The sequence below is a fragment of the Canis lupus genome, chromosome 1, assembly GCF_003254725.2.
Source record: "Canis lupus dingo isolate Sandy chromosome 1, ASM325472v2, whole genome shotgun sequence".
Classification (NCBI taxonomy): domain Eukaryota; kingdom Metazoa; phylum Chordata; class Mammalia; order Carnivora; family Canidae; genus Canis; species Canis lupus.
This window is the reverse complement of record NC_064243.1, coordinates 3,097,485-3,113,849: the sequence shown is the minus strand read 5'-3', so window position 1 is coordinate 3,113,849 and position 16,365 is coordinate 3,097,485. Positions and strand designations below refer to the sequence as shown.

General features: G+C 49.8%; 1 protein-coding gene and 1 long non-coding RNA gene across 13 annotated transcripts in view; one reads left to right on the top strand and one right to left on the bottom strand.

Moving 5' to 3' along the window:
* Positions 1 to 13,900, bottom strand: part of ZNF516 (zinc finger protein 516) — a 124,626-nt gene extending 110,726 nt beyond the window's left edge. For 3 of the 12 annotated variants that reach the window (XM_049111715.1, XM_025421974.3, XM_025421978.3), the window contains exon 1: positions 13,726 to 13,897. The gene's annotated coding sequence lies outside the window, so the exon portion shown is untranslated. Of the gene's footprint in view, positions 1 to 9,155; positions 9,300 to 9,326; positions 9,348 to 10,054; positions 10,176 to 10,719; positions 10,851 to 13,307; positions 13,458 to 13,725 lie in introns of those variants that run through there. The other 9 variants (XM_049111717.1, XM_049111721.1, XM_025421980.3 and 6 more) reach the window with 9 other exon arrangements.
* Positions 10,907 to 11,695, top strand: LOC125755329 (uncharacterized). Its single transcript, XR_007411536.1, has 2 exons — positions 10,907 to 11,047; positions 11,270 to 11,695. It is a non-coding gene; the product is annotated as an uncharacterized LOC125755329 (long non-coding RNA).
* Positions 13,901 to 16,365: the final 2,465 nt, after the last annotated feature.

Below are 16,365 nucleotides of genomic sequence, written 5' to 3'. Positions count from 1 at the left end.
GCACAGCAGCTGCAACACAGAAGGGCTGGCCTACAAAGCCCAAAATATTTAATATCTGGCCCTTTACCGAAAAAGCCCACCAACCCCCCTGCCCTGGAGTCTTATAAATACAGACCCCTAGTTTCCAAAGCTCAAGCCCCCACAGGTGGTCTTTGGCAGCACCTCGCCTTCCTCAGTCTACCTGGAGAATGGGCAAAGACTGACTGGAACCACTGGGGGCTGATGCAGGAGCTTCCCTGCTTCAAATCCTCTGACCACCCTCTAAATCTCTGTTCCCTGACAGATTACTCAAAATCTTTGTCCAGAGCAGATAGGACCACATATTGAGTCCACCACGTTCTGAGTCCCCAAGGGCTCAGGCAGCTGGTTCCCTCTCATGGGGCCTACACACTGGCTCCCCGCTCCTCTCCAGGGGTTCCTGGGTAAGCCCTGCCATCCTGAAGGTGAAGGAGCTTGGAGGGTGGAGGGATGGGTCCTCCATAAGGTGATCTCCACACTGATACAACTCCAGATGGCTCAGATCAACTCTCAAATAAATAACATACCCTTTAGCAAGCATGAGGAAAGTCATAAACTCAAGATGATACACCAAGATGATAGTCCAGCTATGGGCTTGGACCAAGTCATCTGTGTGGATCTCAGAATGCTCCTGGGGGAACGGGGAGCCAAAAGGACTCCTTAGCTCCTGCTACAAATACCAAATGATACCCATAAGGAACGTGGGCCACCACCTTGCTCATCGTGGTCATGTGATCAATGTTTGTAGAAAGGAAATGAGCCTTAACAGAGCACTTATGAGCTATTTATTTGGGGGCTGCCTATTTAGGCATTCACCAAATTTGATTCAAGTCTCTAAGAAGACATTAGTAATAAAAATTAAACTTCTCTAATATAATGGGAAACTGTAATGCTCAGTAACTTGGATCATATTTTCTTCTTTTCTTTTTTTTTTTTTTTTTTTTTTGGATATATTCTCATGGTGATTCAAAACCCAGCTCTCGGTGCTTTGGACTTTGTTATTAGGCCATTGGTTCTTTGTAAAATGGTCACTATGAGAATAACCTTTCCAAAGTCACTATGCATTGGCCATAAGAATATCAATGAAGGCACTGCCTACCTTTAAAAAAAAGTTATCTGTATAAAAACAGCCAATATGAGAATCTATGTAAAAAGTTTCCTTTAGTGTCAACACTAAAAGAGGCTTTCCTTCCACAGAACTGGTGAGTTTTGCCCCTGTCATCAATTCAACAAATCAATGGTATGTTTCACTCTTTGTTTTAAAGAGCTACCAAAAAAGCTCCAATTCTAAATTTTGGTTGAAGTATACCCACTGGAAATGACCACTGTGATCTGGATATATAATCCTATTTTCTCCTTGTCACACAGTCTATTATTTCATTTCCTTGTTCTTGATTTCTATTAATGTTTCACTATATATTTAACGTGTGACCTCAGGTACACCTCATCCTATTTATGGAATGAGATGGGTACAAACCAGCAAACTCTTACTACTAACATACAAATAACAAAACTTCAATTACCAGATACTCAAATGAGCCTATATTCTCTTTATGGAGGATTGTCGATAAGGTAGAACACTGATCAAACAAATCTATGCAATTCTGAGTTTATGCTGGACATAATATAGTTTTTTGTTTTTGTTTTTGTTTTTATTTCTAGAAAGGCAGCAAACTACCTAGGATGTATATAGTTTTTGATAACCAATGAAAAAGTACTCAGTATTATCTTCTTCAGAAAAGGAAAAACAGATTCTAAACTGAGGTCTCAATTTACTGATTTTTTTTTTTTTCCCTCTGAAGTGAAAACCTAGAATGTCAGCCCTTTTTGCTCACCTGGAGGATGCAAAAGGGGGTAGGCTTTCTGAGCAGCTCTTGCATAATGAAGCAAAATTCATTGTGTTCTGGCCCGGCTCCCAATTTAACCAAGGCAGGCAGAGGGCTGGAGCCCTGTTCACATACTGGTCAGGCTGCCAGAGTCCCTCCAGCAACCAGCCAGTGCAATGGGCTGCTCTGTGGCCTCACGCCTCAGTGCCATGGGAGAAAGAACAGGGAACGAATGTGTCCCTGTGCTTGGCTCGCTCCTGTGCCCACCTTCCTTCCTCTCAGCTGCCATGCTGTCCACATGCACCAAGGATGCCGCTGCAGGAAAGGTGCCCACCACCCCCTACCCTGTTCCAGCCAACAGCTCCCTTCCTGGGTCTGGGTCCTCCTCTGTCCTACCTCTCAGAGCACCTAGCATATTCTCCATCAACACCCTTACACACCATCGTCCACTGCCGTTTAGGACCACATGCCCACAAGAAGCCACAATTACCATTCATCTTCTCTGATCCCTTTCCCTGAAATTTTTGGTGGCTTTTTTTTTCTTTTATGGGTTTTCTATCTCGTGCTAGTCATTTACTTTCTATGGTTACTATCTGATTAAAAAGGGATGTTATTATTGGTGCTACCATTGGGTTTCCCAAGAAAATCTATATCCTGGCCCCGTGCTGAGCTGGAAATCTGTGCAAACAGCTGCTAGGTGTTTGGTGATCTGGGCTTCCCTCCTTGTCTGAGCTCCGCAATGCTGCAGGGACCTTGGAATGGGATGACCCGTCCGGTTCTCACACTAACACGATATCCCCACTGAGAGAGGCAAACATTTAGCCCACATTTTTTTCTTCTCTCTGGAGCTCGTGCTGAGCATCAGAAGGTAAAACTAAAGTGGAGCATTATACTACCCACAGTCCTAAACACCCCGTCACTTGCCAGGTCTACACTCTGCAGTGCTAAATGAACCGCCGACAAAGTCACCTTGACGGTGGGCTTTCACCCACCTCCCCTCGCTGGGTAGCCTCCTGGCATGTGTCGAGACTGGGAATCCAGAAACCTGTTTGAGCTCTGCTCTGTAGCCGTGGCCCTGGCTGAATCACTAAATCCATCTGTGTTTCAGGTCCTGTAAACCGTCAGGATTCACCCCAAACCATCTCTAAGTTTCCTACCAGCTATAACACAAAGAGAACCCTCAACATGAACCTTCTAAAACCAAGTTCAAAGAAAAATAACATATATTTACAAAGAAAGGCAAATTGTCACAAAAATAAATGTTGTCCTTCACGGTCATTCTATGGAACTGATTTAACGCTCTTCACTGATAGGAAACTCATACCCTGGAGTAACAAGCCACACCGGCTCTGCCCCAGCCAGGAAGGTCCAGCTTCGGAAACCACCGCCCTGCTCGCTTCTAAAAGCTGCCCTTGTGGCTCAGAAGAGCTGACACACTCTCCAAAATGGTCTATTACTCCCACGGACAGTTGGAGACCTCATGTAATGACTGCTTCAAATGCACGCTGACAACTGCCCCTCTACCGTTTGCAGCCAAACACCACACACGGACTGTAAATCATCTCCCGTGGGCAAACAGAATCCCAAATCCTAACTGCAGTCACTTCCGTTTTTAATCAATTCCTACAGATACTTAAATATGCGCAGCTATTATAAAAATTAACCTTCCCTCCTAAAGTTCAGAATCCAAGCAGCCCATGTGATCTGTCATCAATCTAGAACACAACTGAGAAGCCAATCTTTCTGTGAAACCATTAACAGATTCTGCTTTTCTGTCACCAGGGTAATTTACTGAGGCCAATTTTAATCCTGCCACTAAACCACTAATCCCATGACTCTACAGTCCCCAAGTTTACGTTGCTATGGCAAGTACTTTTACATGAGGAATTCACTTATTTACCACCAGTCATGTTTTTTAAGTTGGCTCTAGGAATAAGATCATCTTCCTCGCCTCTTACTTTAAAAAGTAAAAAGCCATTTTTGGAATAAGGACACCCCTCGAACACCTGGGCTGCGCTGTACTCATCACAATAACACTAATGTAAATTACGCATGGTGTTACTCAAAGGGACAAATTATCGTCATTATGCTAATGGTCACGCTAAAGACATGAAAAGCTTTGGTGTGATGAATCTCAATCTGGTGGGAATATGATTATCAAATGTGAATGACTGATATTTTCTCAAACTGGCATAAAAATGTTCTCTCCATGTCACTGATAATGTCAATATAAATTATGCATCACCAAAAGCAGCGTTCGTGCACGCCGCTGACATGCTATGAAGCGACACCCAGGCCCACCTTCCTATCCACAGATGCCCTGCTCTGAAGGCACACACACACACACACACACACACACACACACACGAATGAGTATAAATGTGTTTACTTCTTCCCTTAAAACAGGAAAAACAGTCTGATTAAAGCTAATGAGACAGACTGAACGAGAAGGGCACCGAAAGACGCGTGAGCTCTGGTGGCAAGGCCACAGCCGTACAGGATGTTAACAATGGAAGCATAATCTTCCATGCTGTTCCCTCTTCATAAATTCCCGGGATGTCGCCTTAGCAGCCACTCTGGTGAATTAAACACAAGACTCTCCAAAAATTCAAAAGCAGTATCTGTAAACAAAACAAATCACTAAGTGAAAGCATCCCGCTCTGCCTCTGGATAATTCCAGAATAGCACCACAAAAGTTTAAACTGTGAAACCAGATTGTCCATCTGTTCATTGATTAGACCATCCACTAAAAAAAAAAAAAAAAAAAAAAAAGGGGGGGGGGACATTTTTTAGGTCTAGCTTAAAATCACTGAAATAATCAGGAACTAAACAGGGAGTAGCAGACCTTTTGCAACCCACAGAAGTTTTAACTACTCCCCCTGGGCTCTGGATTTCCCTGAATTAACACAGTCAACATTTAACATCAAACTATTTCCCACAAAAACGATTTCAGAAAGAAACAAGTGACACTTGCTCACTACCCCTACTCATCAATCGAACAGGAAGCTGCTTAAGCCACGAGCAGTCTCTCTGCACCACTCTGGATGCAGCCTTCACTGTACCAAATTTCAAAGAACGTTCTCGAATGCTGAAATCAATCAATGCCTAACACCGTGCCAAGTCAGCTCAAGTAATATAGGTTAAATAGTGCCATATGGCAAAGACAGACACATGTTGCCCTTTCCTGAAACAAAGAAAAAAATTCCTAAACAAATATCCTTTATCTTTAATACAGGAAAAGCTGAAGACAGGGGTTTCCAAGTGTTCCTAAATAATGCTGAAAATCCTACTTTAATTCTTAGCCGTTGGGGAAAAACTATAGAATTTTAACAGAGAACCTCAATTTTTCATAGTCTCTCTTTAACTACGTCCTAAAAGCTAACACCACATGTTAGCCTAAGCTCACCATCCCCTAAATGAGCAAGAAAATAACAGGACAGCTGTATCCAAAGTCTGAGCTGACATCAGCAACTCCCCGGGGTGCCAGATCCGCCAGAGACCAGCCTACCTGCTTCTGGAGGAATAACACGCCAGATTAATTTTGTCTTAAAATAAAATATATTAAAAATCTAACCTGTGTTCAGCACTCCACTGAGGAACTGTCTGAAATTCATAATCACATAGAATACCTACGCCTGAAATTTCGATTAAACAACTTGATTAAATTCTTGACCAAATACACACACACACACACAAAGAAAAAAATCTACCAGAATGAACTCATATTTGAAATAAACAGTAAAATGTATCTAAACCCAATAGAGTTTCTAAAGGATTTATTTTTTTTACTCTCCTGTGTGGGATTTTATTCCTTACTTTACATATATTTACATGTTTACGTTCTCAGAGTAGTTGCATTTCTAATTACTCCTGCTTTGTGATTTTTCAGTACCAGTGGAATTGAAGAATAAATGCCAGATCTTCTTGGAAAACTACTTTTAAGGAATGTTGAGAGCCACAAAATTACACTTCTTTACAATTCGAATGTATGCCACTGGAAAACATCTCATTCTGGACATAAATATGACAGCCAGTTCCAGCTTTGGAAAGAAAAGCTTCAGCTGTTCAAATCACACGTAGCCAGATGCAAGGGATAAGAAATACACAAAACAGACAGTTGCAACTGCTAATTTTTACCAGTCCATCTAAAATATACTTGATATACCTTAGTGGGGGGTACACATTTTAAATACAAGCCATGCATTCATAGGGCCTGTATACGCACTCTCCCGTAGCTATTAAAGTCATACCCCTAAAATAGTCCCCTGTCAAAGAAAATTAGCTTTAAAATAAACATGCATTTTAAAGAACTAGAGGAGACATTTTAAATCCATGGTGAAAGTTTTTCTTTATTCTTCTCATATGGTTAATCTTATTAATAAATTTTCTATAAATAAACATTTGATGTGAGTCCTTTCTTAAAATGGGTTTGTGACACGTCACCAATATTCCTGAAAACTCTAAGATAGTCCCAGCTAGAGTCCGATGATAAAGAGGGTATCACCCCTACCCCCCTTGCTCATAGCTCACTCTCTCTGCTCTAGTGAGAAAGGCAAGGGAAGGTCCCCCCACCACCACCACCCCAAACTCACTTGTTTCTAGGGACCAGTGAGAAGTGAGAACAAAGCTTGAATCAGAAAAATGTTGTCACCCTCGTGGCCCTGAGACACACTCAGACCCATAACAGGCCGCTGCCAATACACTGTTGGCTGTTGTCCATCGGGTAGAAAGGTTGGTGGTGACAGCCCCAGAGGGAGGCTAGGATAGGAGGAAGAAGAGGGTCACAGTCACACCGGTTGGCCCCTACCACCAGTTAGAGCCAAGCCAAACACAGAGCAAGAGCTGAATAATCGCTAGTATCCAAACTCCTGGGCAAACTGAATGGCAGCCCATGGATGCCTATCGGTGGTCTACACTGACACCTGCTTTACACCCACACCTTTGTAGACGCTCCACCCTGCTATCGATCCCTGTAACACACGTGGAGATGCCGTCCAACCACCACCTGATCAGACCTGAGAACCACCCACATCCCAACTGTGCACTTCAGCTGAAAACACAAACCCAAAAGGCACATAGTTCCCCATGCAGAGAGTCACGGTCTGGGAGCCAAAGACAGTAACACAATCACCCTGCACGTTTGGACATCAGTGACTCGGGAAGCAAGGGTCAAAGGTGCCAAGTGGTAAGCAACCCACAGAAGGTCTAAGTCCCAGGTGCCAGTTCAGCAGTCAGTTCAAGTACAAAACAGTCCACTGGGGGGTCGAGCACTCAGCTCAGCGAGGGTGGCACACACCCCTAGCTTTCTCTGGACCACAGCCACTAAGAGAAGAGCTAATTAAACTTTTCCCACAGCCTCTAGAACTTTTGAGGGGGAGGGGGTAGGGCAGCAAAGAGATGCATTTCTGAAAGAACTACTTGATCTTGTCAGAAGAGCTCCATCCAAGCTCTAAAACACATAAACATTTACAGCAAGTGAGATGTCTGCTTTTGAGGGAGGAATGTTACGTCTATATTCAAATATTTATAATGCAGATATGTAATCAAATGAATGTAACTTTCTTTTGCTTTCTTACATTATTTCTCTTACTTCAGCCTCAGTCCATGCCCTTGAGAAAGTCTGGATGTCTCCAGCTAAATCTGGCCTTCAAACACCGAAGAAAAAGTTCGGTTTCCTTCACCTTTCATACAGATGCTTTATTCAGTTAGAAATCTGGTTGCAAGCAAAACACCACTTTTAATGATATAATTAACACTTGCCCTCTTCTCCAAGGTTGAAAAAGGAATAAAATAATGTCATGTGTTGAACACTGAAAACACACAGATTATAAAAAGAAAACGCAGGCATTTGGACAAAGCTCCTTCGAGCTCAAGGAAAGCAGTACTCTACCCCAGTGTCCTATTCCTAGGACATTAAGGTATAATGCACTTGAAACTCTACACACCATCTCCAGCCAGACTTAAAGCCACTCCCACATAACGCCTGTTTAAAAGATTCCTTCTGGTAAATTACAAAGAGGACCAATAGTTACCCTGGAAAACGAATACATAAAAATCCACAACAACCCATTAAACTGAGTGCTGGTTTTTCAAGAACAGCCCATGACTAAAACTCTATTCAACTTCCTAGGTCACATTACCACTTTTCCCTATTTGGTAAGACTGAAACCGTCTGGGAGAGCATACCTCATTCTAAAGTATTCTCTAAAGAAGTCTCTTTCCTTCTTCACATGACTTTCGCTGCACAACATCCACATCGAATGTGTCACCTATAAAACTCAAATATCTCCACAGAGAAGCAACTAAAGTAAATGAAGGTGACGTTTGATCTACAGAAATGGAAACAATAGGCTTTTCCCATGGACTGGCTCTTACTCTCCTCCCTCCATGAGGGTCTCTGGGACAACATTTTACAAAGTTAGACAGGTAGGACTTCAAAGTCCCAGGAAAACTTTAATCTCTAAATTGGCCAGTCACCTTTAAAGGTTGTTTACCAATGACAATGGGATTAACACCAATCATGTAAGCTATACTCACCGGTGATTAACACCAGTTACACAACAAAGTTAAAAGTTCTTCATCTGGTGTGTCTTGGTATTTAGAAAGACGATTCTGACCAACAAAAGCTTTCAGAAATAAAAATAAGCAAAGCTTCTCTCCCCCCACCCCCCCACTGCTGAATACTGTACCTACCAAATGCCCTGCTTTGCCTGCTTTGTTTCATTTTAGAGAGGCATTCCCACTCCTCTGGGTTAGTTTTATTACACATCCCTTGGGACTGTTATTTTTTTTAGAATGTTAATGTGCCCTCCATGTTTCAGTATATTCAAATGAGCTAATTGAAGAAAACAAGGTCCTACTAATGAACTAAGAAAAATACGAGACTGATTCGCTTGTGTCTGAGCCCATGAAAATTCTCATTTCATGAGCAAAGTCCTTGAGGCTTGCTCAGGGCTGCAGCTCGCTGGGCCCGTCCAAGATGGCTTGGGAGCCCGCTGAAACCAAAGACGTCCGGCTCGGATAACCAGCTCTCAGACCCAGGATGCAGGCCAGCGAGCTCCACTAGGGCTCCCCAATTTCACCAAGAGGGGGAAGCAAGGTCCCAATCATGCACAGCAGAGGCATGCGGTATATTTAATTCTAGCGGGTCTGTGTCAACATAAATAGCACAGCTATTTTGACGCCACAATCGAAGAATGTAAGAGAAATTGAAGGAGGAACAAACAAATGATAAAGTGAGCTTTTCTACGCGGCAGCAGAAAGTATCCTATCAAATAGCAGGCATGCCTGGCTCCTTAAAGTAGCACTTACATTCCTAAACCAAAATACTCCAATCATATTAATAGGGAGGCTTAAAAAATAATCTGGAGAGGATCCTGCTGGGGGAACATCCAGCCTCGCTTCCACTCGGGTTAGTACTCCCAAGGCATCTCAGCGCTCGGGCACAGGACGGAGGACCACCGGTTTCTAAACCATCTGTACCCAGGACTGCAGGCTCCGTGGCAGGTTCAGGAGGCAAATGCGTTTCCGAGGCGTGTTTAATTAAGACCCCCGTCTAAAGTTCCTTTTGTGGCTTGCCTTGGGTCCCGCTGCCCCCGCCCTTTGTTGCGTGGTGGACCCCGCCGGCAGGCCGGGCCCCACGCCCTCGGGCACCTCTGGGCTCCCAGGACCGGCCCCCGCGTCCACGCGGGCCGCTAGCCGCCGGCACGGAAAGAGGCCACGCAGGCAGGGCGCCACACCCACGCGCGGCAGCCCCTCGCGGGGACCGCCCCAGGGCGCCCAGCGCCACCCACCCGCCGCCGCGCGGGGCCCGGCCGGGGCCGGATCAGGTGCGAATACTTATGTAATCGTCCTCGTGGGCCACGCCTTTCCCACCGCCCCACCTCCGCCAGAACAAAGTGAAGTTTAAAATAGAAACCAATTACCTGGCCGCCGCCGCGCCTCGGCCCCCGGAGCGCGGCCCGCGCCCGAGCCCCCGCCCCCCGCCCCCCGCCCCGCGGAGACCCCCGCCCCGGCCAGACCCCCCAGACCCCCCCCCCCACACACACACACACCCAGGCCAGGCGCCCCCTCCCCGCCCCCGCCCCGCCGAGACCCCCGCCCGGGCCAGGCCCCCCCTCCCCGCCCCCGCCCCGCGCAGACCCCCGCCCCGGCCCGGCCCCCCCACCCCGCCCGCCCCCTCCGCGGCCAGTCCCCCGGCCCGCACGGACCCCCGCCTTTGTTACGGTGCGAAGTTGGGCCGTGGGTCCCCGTCTCTTTCACTTCTTGGGTTACAGTGCAGGCGAGTGACGTCCGCTCCACATGACGGGGGCGGGGGGCGGGCGCCGGGGGCGGGGGGCGGGGGGCGGGCCGGGCCCTCCCCCACCGCCGGCCCTGCCCGCCCCGCCCACGGCCCGCCCCCCGGCAGCCCGGCAGCCCGCGGCCCCCGCCCCCGCCCCGCCCCGCCCCCGCCCCGGGGCGGGCAGGTAAATCCCCCCGCCCCCGCCCCCGCCCCCGCCCCGCCCCCCGCGGCGCCCGGGGCCCCGCGCCGCCCTCTCCGAGGTACGGAAATAGGAATGATTTAATCCGCGACACCCCCCTGCTGCCCATCCTCAATCCGCGAGTCCACGGAGGTGGGGGCGGGGGGCGCAGAACCCGGTCGAACTCCGGGCTGGGGGCCGAACACGGCCGCAGCGGGACGACCGGGTTCGGGCGCTACTTCGTGACTGAGCGAGGTTCTTGCAGGGGTACGACGGGGGGTCGCCCACGGACCCTCGGCGTGACCCCGGGGCGCCCGGACACACGCCGCGTGGACTAGGGCGGGGCGCGGCGTCCCTCCCAGGGGTCTCCCCGGAGGGTTCTGCGGGGAAGGGGCCGTCCCACGTGGGTTCTTAACCCGTCCGGGCGGCGGCAGCATCCATCCCGGCATCTACGACACCGCAAGGGAGATGCTCCGGGGCCAGGTCCGGTCCCCACGCGTCCACACAGCTCTACCGGGATTCCCGGGGAAGCGGGGGCCGGAGGAGGCCGGGGCGAGCCGCGGGGCGGCCCGTGGCGCCTCCGCCCCTGAATGCGCCCATTGTGCGGTGGACACCAGGCAGGCGCTCCGCACTCCGGGCTCGGGCGGCCCAGAACTTCCACTGACCCTGAGCGGCTCACATTCTAGAATTTGCCATGGACTAAGTATGAACTTTCGGCGAGACAATAAAATACGAAGTTGTAAGGTTCGTGCTGTCCTTCACTTTTCTGCGGAATTCACGCCCATTTCAGCAGTCCCCGTTCTTTGTACGCTGTGCGCCTGGCGGGTGGGCTCCCCGCCACCCGGACCCCACGCGCGAGAGGGCGCGCCTGTCGCGTGGGAAAGACACGGAGGGAACTGCACGTTTCGATTCCCCGGCTGCTGAGAAGCATAATCATATCACTCCTCTTTTCTTCCCCTTCTGCAGGTTTCGACTTGAATCCGAAAGCACCTCCAAGCGCCCAATCTTTGCAGGAGAACACTCGGGGGAGGCAGGATCTCCATGGGGACTGCCGAGCACCCCTCTAGCTGCCCAGACGCAGGGAACCGCTTGCCCGCGTCTGGGGCGCAGAGCTGTGCACATCAGGAACCCCGCGGATGCGCGGGGCTGGTCGCACTCAACAGTGTGCACACACATGGGCGCGTGCACGCGCGCGCGCACACTCACGCTCCAAATTACCTCCGGGATGGAGAAAGCCGCTGCGGATTGGCCGGCAGAGCCATCACTCACGCCCAGGGGCAGGGAGACTTTGCGAGGCTGTTTCCTTTTTTTTTTTTTTTTTTTTTTTTTTTTCCTCCTTCCCTCCCTACTGTTTCATTTAATGGTAAAACAACAGCAGAGCCCTGAAAGTTAGCCATCTGCGCCGAGAGTTTGCTTTCTTTAACGACGGGGGCGTCAGACAATATCCATTTAAATATATTTTGTACTTCCACAATGGATGAAAAGGGAAATTAGCAATCCCTGGTGGGGGCGGAGAGGGAGCGAGGGGTGAGGAGGAGGGGGTCATCCGGAGGGGTGGACGCAGTGGGAAGAGTTGTTCTCAACGCCCAAAAAAGACTTTGACCTTTATTGATCTCGAAATTAAAAAATGTTTTTCACGGATCAGATTATAACAAACGCTGGTCCTCATTTATGAACTCATGATTTTAATTTTTTTATTTAAGCATGCGCCAGCAATTGTGTTTCCTTAAGAAAGAACTGACCTATTTTTGGCTGGAGATAAACGATCATGTTAACAGATGTTAATCTTGTAATCTGTTTTTCCTGTAAGCACTTTACATACCCGGGATTCAGACCTTAAAAATAACATCTTTTCCAAAAAGACCTGACGTCACAATTCACTCCCTGAAAAATCACCCCCCCTCCAGTTTTTTTCCTCTGCAATGATTTCAAAGACATTAAATCTTTTTCACTTTATAAATGCTGATTTGTTCTGCCTCAACTCCCACAGGCTTCTATTTGCATTTCAAATTCCACAGGTTACACCAGTCGCCTTTTCAAAAAATGTAAACCAACAATGAAGCAGCAAATGGCTTTTTGTGCATCTGGATTAAATGAGGCACAGAATGAATATATTTAAAAAGAGGGCTGAGCAAGTTGATCTTTGCACACCCGGAGACCAAGTAATTCTTTATCAGTCAGCCAGCAGCATGAGTAAGATGCAGACACATAAACCCCTGAAGCTCCTGGTCTGATCCCGGTCTGCTGCGGGGAGCTTATTAAGGCGGATAATAAATGAGGCTGACTTACAGACCCACATTTTCGGGTAAAAGGCTGGGTCTCCCTGGTCCCTAATGGCAAGCCTCCACTGGCTTCCCTGCCCACCACCACCGATTGTCACCGCACACCAACCTCCTGCATAAACCGCTGTTTTAAATACCCAACTCGGCTGGCGTTTAACGAACTTATTCATACAAAGTTTCTTTAAAACTTGACGAGGCGGTTTATTCTAAATACTGATGGTAACTATTCCGTCTGTTAGTTCTCCCTGGAAATGGCAGACCAGGCGCATTTCCAACCCCCCCTCCCCATCACACACGCCCCACAGCATTCTTCCTTTCTCGTAGACACCCGGGTGTGTACCGCGATGGAGCCCTCCCCCCCTCACCCCCACTCCGACCCCCGCCAGGCTGGGTGCGTCTGCGAGGAGTCCCTGCCACCCCGACCCCTCTCCCCACCCCTCCCGGTCACAGAGGGGACCATCGCCCCCTGCCCCCACCCGGCCCTAACTTCCCTCCCGGGCGCACTCACTTCTGTAATGTTAGGGTCACTTAGACGCTCCCAGCTAATGGGCATGCGGCCAGGGGAGGGGGAGGCCCAACACCCACCCCACACACACACACACACACACACACGCCGACACGTACCCGGGGCAGCAGCGCTCCGTGCCCACGGGCATCGATCCCATCAGCCAAACCCTTAATAATTGAAGCGGCTCCTCGGGTCCCGCAGCCCCATCACCCACCTTCATTAGCTGGAGCGTTTTACTTTAAAGTAAGGCAATTTGCTCTTTGTCTCCTAATGGATGGAGAGCGCATCCGAGCTCCCCTCCTCCCGCGTCGCCTTTGACGAAGTGTACAAAGCCTGAGCCTCTTCCGCGCTCCCACCCGGCCCCCACCCCGCCCCTCCACTGCGGTAAAAACCACCTCCCGGCGCTCGCCTCGCCGCCCGAAGTTGCATCTTCCCTCTCCTGGAATTGCCGAGCCGAGCAACTACCCACAGGGCAGCCGAGCCGCCCTCCCGGCGCCCCGGGGCCCCTCCCCGCCCCCCGCCCCCGCGGCGCACCCCGGGGTCCCCCCTTCCGCACTGCCAGGCCAGGGGCCCCGCGCCCGCGCCCCCTGCGGGCCCCGCGGCGCCCCCCCCCCCACCCTCCCGGCCCCTACCTTGGCGGGAGGCGGCGGGCCCGGGAAGGAGGACGCGCACGCCCCGCGCCTCTGAAGGTGAAGCCTAGCGCCCGAGGCGCGGAGCCGAGCGCTGCACTAGACCGACCGCGCCAGCTGCGCCCGGGCGCGGGGGACGCGCGAGGGCGCGCGGGGCCCGCCACGCGCCCGGCCCCCTCCCCGCGCCGCCCGGGCTCGCCCGGGACGCGCCCGCCCCGCGGGGACCCCGGCGCCGTCCGGGCTCTGGGGGCTGCGCGGCGGGGGGAGGGGGCCGGGCCCCCGCGGCCGGGCGCAGGCCCGAGGCTTCCCCCAGCCACGGAATGGTCTGCCCTGTAGGAAACGCACACGCTCCACTATTGTCTCATCAGCACAAAGTTCTACCACACTGCGGGCAAAGTCTGGAGGCTCGCGATGACTCAGACACAGATAATTCTTCCCCTAATAGCACTGAATCACGGCCCCAGCGGCTAGTGGTCGCCCCTTCCTCGCCGGGGCTCCGGCTGCCGCAGACCCAGTGCCGGGAAGCTGTTCACGCGCGCACACGGACACACACGCACGCATCCATACGTGCAGACGTGCTGGGATGCGTTTGCGGCCGGCTCGGGCACCTGAGCACGAGCCGCGAGGCCACGTCTCCGCGTGGGTATCCTGCGGGTGGTCCCAGACGCGTGTGCACTGCACCCGCCTCACGGCTGCGTGTCCCCGAACTTCCTGGTAAAACGTGTTGAGGATCCTCGGTAGATGAAGTCCCGACTCAAGATCAAAGTCTGGAGAGACCTCAGAAGGAGGATTCTGCTCTGTGGCAATTTAAAAAGGACTGTGGGCTTTTATTTTTATTTTTATCCTTGGGAAATTCAACTCTAATTTTTCTGTTTCCAACCATGTCTCCCCCCCACACACACACACCCCCAGCTGCTCTCCGCGGGGCCGTAGTTAGTGGCAGCAAGTTAAGTCTGGGAATAGAAATCCCACTGTGACTCCAAGAAACAACCACGGTCCACGGGGCGGGGGGAGGGGGTGCGGCGGGGAGGGGCGGGGAGGAGGAGGGAAGGAGAAAGAGAAGGGGCGCGCCCCTGAATCAGCGATGACGCAGGCCGAGGGAGCTGGCCTGCGGAGGGGGGCACTGTCTTCTCCCACCAGGCTCCTGGCCATATTGTTCTGCTCTCCTCGTGATAACTCCGCAGTGGAGATGGATTCTGTCCAAGACACCGACGTAGTTCGGCTTCGCCATCAGCGCCGCAGGCCCGCGCTACCTTCCGCCCCGGCGATTTCTCCGGGTGCCCCAGGCTCGCTAACACTCCCTGCCGAGGCAGCTCGGGCCCTCCAACTTAGGGCATTTACAACAGAAACTACTAGGGAAGAGCTCCAAAGGGAGGAGCTTGTGCCTGCGAGCTGGCCTCTCAGACACAGAGGCCATTCTGCACGTGTGGGGTGTGTGCGTGTGTGTGTGTGTGTGTGTGTTGGTGGAGGAAGGGGGCAGCTAGAGGGCGGAGAACCTTTGCAGGAAGGATCCTTGAACACTAAAATGTAAGCTTCTCGGGATTAATGGTCTACACTAATTTGGATAGCAAGGCATGGTAAAAAGTCGTTGACAATTATTGCAGGTTTGGGTATGAATGCTTAAATGGGATGTATTCCTCACCAAATTTAAGTCTGATTCACAGAAAAGTATTGGACTGCCCGAAATGCCTGACAGTACCCGGTAAAAATACACAAATGAAAATATGCCCCCAATTGAACTAATGACACAGATATGAATGGCATGGCATATACAGACGTAGATAAATAGTGGCATATTAATGTTTGTGCACCCACAGAGATTAAACTATGCATACTTGGAATTTTAATAGTAGTTTTTGTCATATTTTGGACAGGATTTGAGTCAATGCTAAAAATCTATAATTATCTGCATTCTTGGGTCTATTTAAGACTAGAGTGTTGTACTAGTAACTTCCATGTGTTCAAAATTGACAAGTTAGATCAAGGAACGGTGAGTAAAACTTCCAAAACCCTCCATGTAAAATTGTGATTTCCTTGACTTGCCTCCTTTCTGTGGCCTGCTTATCACCCACATGTGATTTCACTCAGGGCGGTTCTACAATAATACTGTGCTTTTAAAAGATTTCCTTTCTCTGTTTCTCTACAGTGCCTGCAGAATCTGAGAATGTAATTTGAGAGACGGTTGAGGGTTACATTCTGGAAAAACAGCAGCTTGAGGGCCAGCAGGTTTTGTTGCTGGTGAGGGTGGCATTCGTGGCAGGCAAGATGTGTTTACATCATTTGTACACCAAGTCACTGATGGTTGTTCGTTTGTCAGTCACTATTAGCTTATTCCAGGGGCAAAAAACAAACAAACAAAAAAAGGTACAAAAATAAAATATTTAGCGAGAGTTCCCATACTACTCCTACAACATATTTAGCATTGCTAAAATTTCAAGTGTTTAATAATATCTTCAAATATTTAAAGTAGCCATGAAAGATTAAGGACACTGTTTCAGCACAAAATACAAATCCCTGAAATCCCTCAAAAGAGCTTCACCTCGTTTGAAATATTTAATTACAATATTTGGGTGGAGAACAGTTAGTGATATTAATAGAATAACAGTTGGATATATACTTGGCTATTTACAATTTTATAACAGA